This window comes from Amblyraja radiata, unplaced genomic scaffold (assembly GCF_010909765.2).
Source record: "Amblyraja radiata isolate CabotCenter1 unplaced genomic scaffold, sAmbRad1.1.pri scaffold_471_ctg1, whole genome shotgun sequence".
Taxonomy (NCBI): domain Eukaryota; kingdom Metazoa; phylum Chordata; class Chondrichthyes; order Rajiformes; family Rajidae; genus Amblyraja; species Amblyraja radiata.
The window spans coordinates 47,134-53,105 of record NW_022630557.1 but is presented as its reverse complement, the minus strand read 5'-3'; positions in this window follow the sequence as shown (position 1 = coordinate 53,105).

Here is a 5,972-nt window from a genome sequence, read left to right as displayed (position 1 = left end):
GTTTCTTATTTACAATGTTTCTTATTTAATGTCCCTTGTCTAGTCTGAAATAAAGTTCATTATTGGATCAGAAGAAATATAATTGTGTGTGTTATATGATTATATACATTTATATAATTTTCATGTATGTGTGTTTATAAACATTTTATTCTTTAACAAGAATTAACAGAATTATGAACTAACAGAATTATGAATCTAACCCTATATCACACACAGACACTGTTCCCCCGCAATGTCAATCACCCTGCGAGTCGGGTCGGTTCCGGTTACTACAAAATCAACTCAAACACTGCTTGTGAACCATTTTAAAAAAATGATTTAAAAAACATAAAAAAAGACAAACACCAGAATCAAATGTTATTGTTGACAAGCAGTATGAACTGACAGATTTATGAATCTAACCCACACAAACTGTTGCCCCACAACATTGATTACACTGCGAGTCGGGTCGGGTCAGGTAGGCTCAGGTTACTAAAATGGGCGGGGGGAAATGCCCATGATCCCCTCCATAGCTACTACACGTCAGCCCATTGCATTTCGCAGGAGTAGCCTATCTTGCTCCGCTATGGGATCTTTGATACTGACCAAGGTGGGGGAGGGGGATGGCTTTGTAAGCTTCAGCCGTGTTTGTTTAAACTTTGTCCAGTATCTTGTCTTCTCTAGTGGCGGTGGAGACATGTTGGAGGAATTTGGGGAGTACAGTCTTCAAGTTGGAGTGATTTAAGTCTCACGCAACAATGAAGGCTGCCTTGGGGTTGTGCCTTACAGTATACAGTTCCTTCATTGCAAGCTTAGCATTAGCATCCGGGGGAGTACAGGCTGCAGTCACAACAGTGGAAGCAAACTCTCTGGGAAGAAAGAATGGTCTGCATTTAACCATGAGAAACTCGAGGTTAGCTGAGCAGTGACTCTCGATGATGGTAGTGTCCATGCACCAAGCTTTATTTACATAAATGCACAGACCCTCACCTCTGGTCGTACCTGAGTCTGGGGGTGAGGGGGGTGGGGGTGTGGATGTGGGGTGTGGGGGGGATGTGGGGGGGTTGTGGAGTGAGGGGGGTGATGGGGAAGGTGGGGTGAGGGGGGGATGGGGGTAGAGGGGGGATGGGGAATGCTGGGTGGAGGGGGCGAGGTGGAGGTGGGGGTGGGAGTGGGGGGATGTGGATGTGGGGTGCGGGGGGTGATGGGTGGTGCAGGGGTGAGGAATGGGGTGAGGGGGGGGAGGGATGTGGGGTGAGGGGGGGATGTGGATGGTGGGGTGAGGGGGGAGGGAGGATGTGGGGTGTGGGGGGGAAGGGGGGGTGGTGGGGGGGAGGATGGGGTGAGCGGGGGATGGGGATGTGGGGTGAGGGGGGATGTGGATGTGGGGTGAGGGGGGTGTGTGGGGGGAGGTGTGGGGGCGGTGGGGGTGTGGGGGGCTGTGGGGTGCGGGGGGGGATGTGGGGTGTGGGGGGGCTGTGGGGTGAGTGGGGGCTGGTGGATGTGGGGTGAGGGGGGGCTGGGGGATGTGGAGGGAGTGGGGATGTGGGGGGGATGTGGGGATGTGGGGATGTGGGGATGTGTGGGGGATGTGTGGGGGATGTGTGGGGGATGTGGGGTGTGGGGTGGGGGGATGTGGGGGTGTGGGGGGGATGGGGGTGTGGGGTGTGGGGTGTGGGGTGTGGGGGGGATGTGGGGTGTGGGGGGGATGTGGGGTGTGGGGTGGGGGGGATGTGGGGTGTGGGGGGATGTGGGGTGTGGGGGGGATGTGGGGTGTGGGGGTGTTGGGGATGTGAGCAGGGACGGCCTTAGGGTGTGCGGGGCCCAATTGGGTACAATTTTGGTGGGCCCCAGGTTCCCAGCCAAGGTGTGTCAGCCCAGTTATTTAGTCTATATTATGACATTGTACACTAGGTGCTATGGATTCTACATTGTGTGAATCTCTCCCGCTCCCTCCCGTTTGCCTGTCAGTAGCTCCACTGGCTTCCAGCCTTTACCGCAGCTGCTAATTATGTGATTGGACACAATGCCCTTGGAGACAGCGGCTGATTGGACGGGGGGAGACCTATTTGTTGATTGGACGGGAATTTTAAGGCAAGCTGGTTGGTGATTGGATGCAACCCCCTTAGAGACAGCGTTTGATTGGCCACCAAATAAAATTGTTAAATCTGTAACAAAAATCGCTGGTCGGTGCGAACTCAGTGGATCTGTTTGTATCTCCAAACTAATCTGGTTGTATCAACCAGACTATCTGGTTGTATCTCCAAACTAAACAGTATAACATGCAGGTACATTCATTTAAAATTAAATTCAGTGATTATTTCACATGATTTCTCACTGTGTAAAGCTCAAGCTTCATTAGTGGCAAAGTGGCGGCGCGGCTCTGGCTGCAGCGGCTCTCCGGCAGTCCTGTTTGTTTTGTGTTTTTTGGGTTGTTTATTTTCGTTTTGGTTAGTCTAGTTTTGGTTTTTAGTTTGTGTTTTTGGGGGGGGGGGGGTTGAAACGGGGCTTGCTGTCTCTCCCTGCGGGGGAATGCGACTTTTTTGTCGTATTCCCCTTCTCTGCCTCCGTCTGCGCTGAGGCCTAATGGCGGAGCTGGCGACCTCGAGGCTCAGGAGGCAGAGCCCGCCAGGACTTGCACTGAGCTCGCTCCCGTGAGGACGGCCCGGCTCGGGGCTGGAACAGGGCTTTCGTGAGGGGCTGTGACGGCCGGCCCGAGGAAGGAACGGTGCTCCCGTCGGAGTGGCCGAGCTCGGGGAGGTACGGCGTTCCCAGCCCGAGGGAGAAGCGGCGCCCGGTCGGGGCGGCCCAGCCCGAGGGAGGAGCGGTGCCCGGTCGGGGCGGCCCAGCCCGAGGGAGAAGCGGCGCCCGGTCGGGGCGGCCCAGCCCGAGGGAGGAGCGGCGCCCAGTCGGGGCGGCCTGGCGCGAGGGAGGAGCGGCGGCCTGGCGCGAGGCTGAGACGGTGGCAGTACTCACGTGAGGGCGATCCGGCTCGGGGCTGGAACGATGCTCCGGGGGCTGGGACGGCAGTTCTGGTGGCGGTGGCCTGAGACCGGGGTTCGGCCGCGGGCCAGCGGCTGCGTCAGCAGGTCTGGTGAGCGGCAGCTTCGACTACCCCGGGCCGCGGTGTTTGAGCCGTGGGACAGGTTTTAACATCGCCCGGGGGGCATCGCCTCAGCGCAGAATGAGAAGAGGAGGGAAGAGACTGCAGCCCTAAGACTTTTGCCTCCATCACATTAATATGTGTTTATTGTTGTTTTTTTATTGTATTGTATTGTATGTATGACTGCTTAAATTTCGTTCAGACTTCGGTCTGGATGACAATAAAAGGCTATCCTATCCTAACTCAAACAATGCTGGAAAGAAGTGGACAAAATGGAGGGAGATGTTGAATTATGCGTTGAGTTATAGTTTTAAAACACTTTCAACACCATTCAATGGGGAAAGCTGCTGTAAGGGAAAGAGATACTTAGCTGTGGGAAAAGTATGATGTGTGACACTATCTAACGTGTGAGGTGGCACAGCGGGTAGAGCCACTGCCTCACATCGCCAGAGACCGGGTTCGATCCTGACCTCGGGCACTGTCTGTGTGGGGTTTGCAGGTTCTCCTGGTGACTGTGTGCGTTTCTTCCAGGTGCTCTGATTCCCTCTCATGTCCCAAAGTCTTGTGGGTTTGTAGGTTAATCCATCTCTGTAAATTGTCCACACAAGAGAGAGGAGCAGAATTAGACCATTCAGCCCATCGAGTCTATTCTGTTATTCAAACATGGCTGATCTATTTTAACCTAATCTGAGGAAAGATATTCTTGCCATAGAGGGAGTACAGAGAAGGTTCACCAGACTGATTCCTGGGATGGCAGGACTTTCATATGAAGAAAGACTGGATAGACTCGGCTTGTACTCACTAGATTTTAGAAGATTGAGGGGGGATCTTATAGAAACGTACAAAATTCTTAGGGGGTTGGACAGGCTAGATGCAGGAAGATTGTTCCCGATGTTGGAGAAGTCCAGAACAAGGAGTCACACACAGTTTAAGGATAAGAGGGAAGTCTTTTAGGACCGAGATGAGAACATCATTTTTTACGCAGAGAGTGGTGAATCGGTGGAATTCTCTCCCACAGAAGGTAGTTGAGGCCACAGTTCATTGGCTATATTTAAGAGGGAGTTAGATGTGGCCCTTGTGGCTAAAGGGATCAGGGGGTATGGAGAGAAGGCAGGTATGGGATATTAATTTGGATGATCAGCCATGATCATATTGAATGGAAGTGCAGGCTCGAAGGGCCGAATGGCCTCTACTCCTACACTTATTTTCTATGTTTCTATCTATGTTTCTATCTCTTCCAAAGTGATGATGTAAGTGTGAGTTCTGAACCTTTCAACCACACTCTCCATTAGCATCCAGATCTCAGCATCTGATTCTTGGATTACAAATACATTTTTGTTATCTCACCTAATTTGTTTTAATTTTGTTAGAGCACATTGCTGTGAAAAAAATAAACATTCAAATGAGAGAGATGTTTGCTGCTTGATTTTTGATAAGTTAGCTCAGTGACACAGTGGTAGAGTTGCTGCCGTTCAGCATCAGAGACTCGGGTTCGATCCTGACTGCGTGTACTGGCTGTACAAAGTTTGTACAGTCTCTCTGTAATCACATGGATATTCTCTGGATGCTCTGGTTTCCTTTCACACTGCAAAGAGTGCAGGTTTGGAGGGTAATTGGCTTTGGTAAAATAGTGATTTGTCCCTAGTGTGCAGGATAGTGCTAGTGTACAGGGCGATCGCTGGTCAGTGTCGACTTGGTGGGTCAAAGGGCCTGTGTCTGTGCTCTACCTCAAAATCTAAAGTCTAGTATGAGTCTTCTTAGGCCCCCTTCGGTTCAAGCTGATCATGGCTGTCTACAGGGTTGGAGGAGGCTAGTGTGTGACTTTGTGTAACGTGGGGAGACTGGTGCTCCACACACAGCCACCACACGTTCCTTGACCGACCTGGGTCAGGATCCAGTGGCATGGTGTTCAAGACGACTGGAGACCCTTTTCAGCCGCAGCTTTCATCCGCCTTCCCAGCTGTTGTGATGCTGCACTAAGGTCAGCCATCATCCTCCGCCTGTTCCACCGTTGAGGTCTTGGTTGGATTCTCTTTGTCAGAGTCCCCCCCCCCCCCCTCCCCTCGACCTTACCGCCATGGGTGGCCCTACCAGGAGCATAGCTCCAGACGGCATCGCTCTCAGGATCTCAGGACCACACAAGCTTCTCCACGGCGACAAGGTGACAATCCATGGAGAAGATGAGCAGCATCAAACTAAAGAGTTAAAGGTTTTGAATATCTACTAGCTCAAACAGGAAGTCATGCTTTAAGATCTTGGTTATCCTGCAATTGGAGTATTGTGTTCACCAGATTGCTGCCTGGATTAGAGGGTTTCAGCTGCAAGGAAAGGTTGAATTAACTTGGATTGTTTTCTCTGGAATGCCAGAGGTTGAAGGAAGTATATAAAATTATGAGAGGCATAGATAGGGTAGACAGTCAAAATCTGGTAATTTCCAACACTAAAGGCCATAGGTAAAAGGTGAGAGGAGGAATGTTTAATGGAGAGATGCAGGGCAAGTTATTTTACAGAGAAGTGGGAGCCTGGGGGTGGTGGAGGCTGATGTGATAGTGGAGTTTAAGAGGCTTTTAGATAGGAACATGGAAGTGCAAAGTTTAGAAGGATATAGATCATGTACAGGCAGATGAGGTCAGTTTAACTTGGCTTCAAGGACCCATGCTCGTGCTGCATCATTCCATGTTATAAGGTCTAAACCATGACTCTTGAACACCTTTCAACGTATTTTGAATTTATTTTGCAGCAAGTAAACATGCAACGACTAATGGGAAGAAAGTAAAGTGTGATTGATTCCTGTTCTGCCTGCCAACCAATCAATTTCTAACAAATTACAGGTTCTACTTAAAACCGCGGGGCTGTACACCGCCCGGCGCGGCTTCATGGCCGTGGGAAC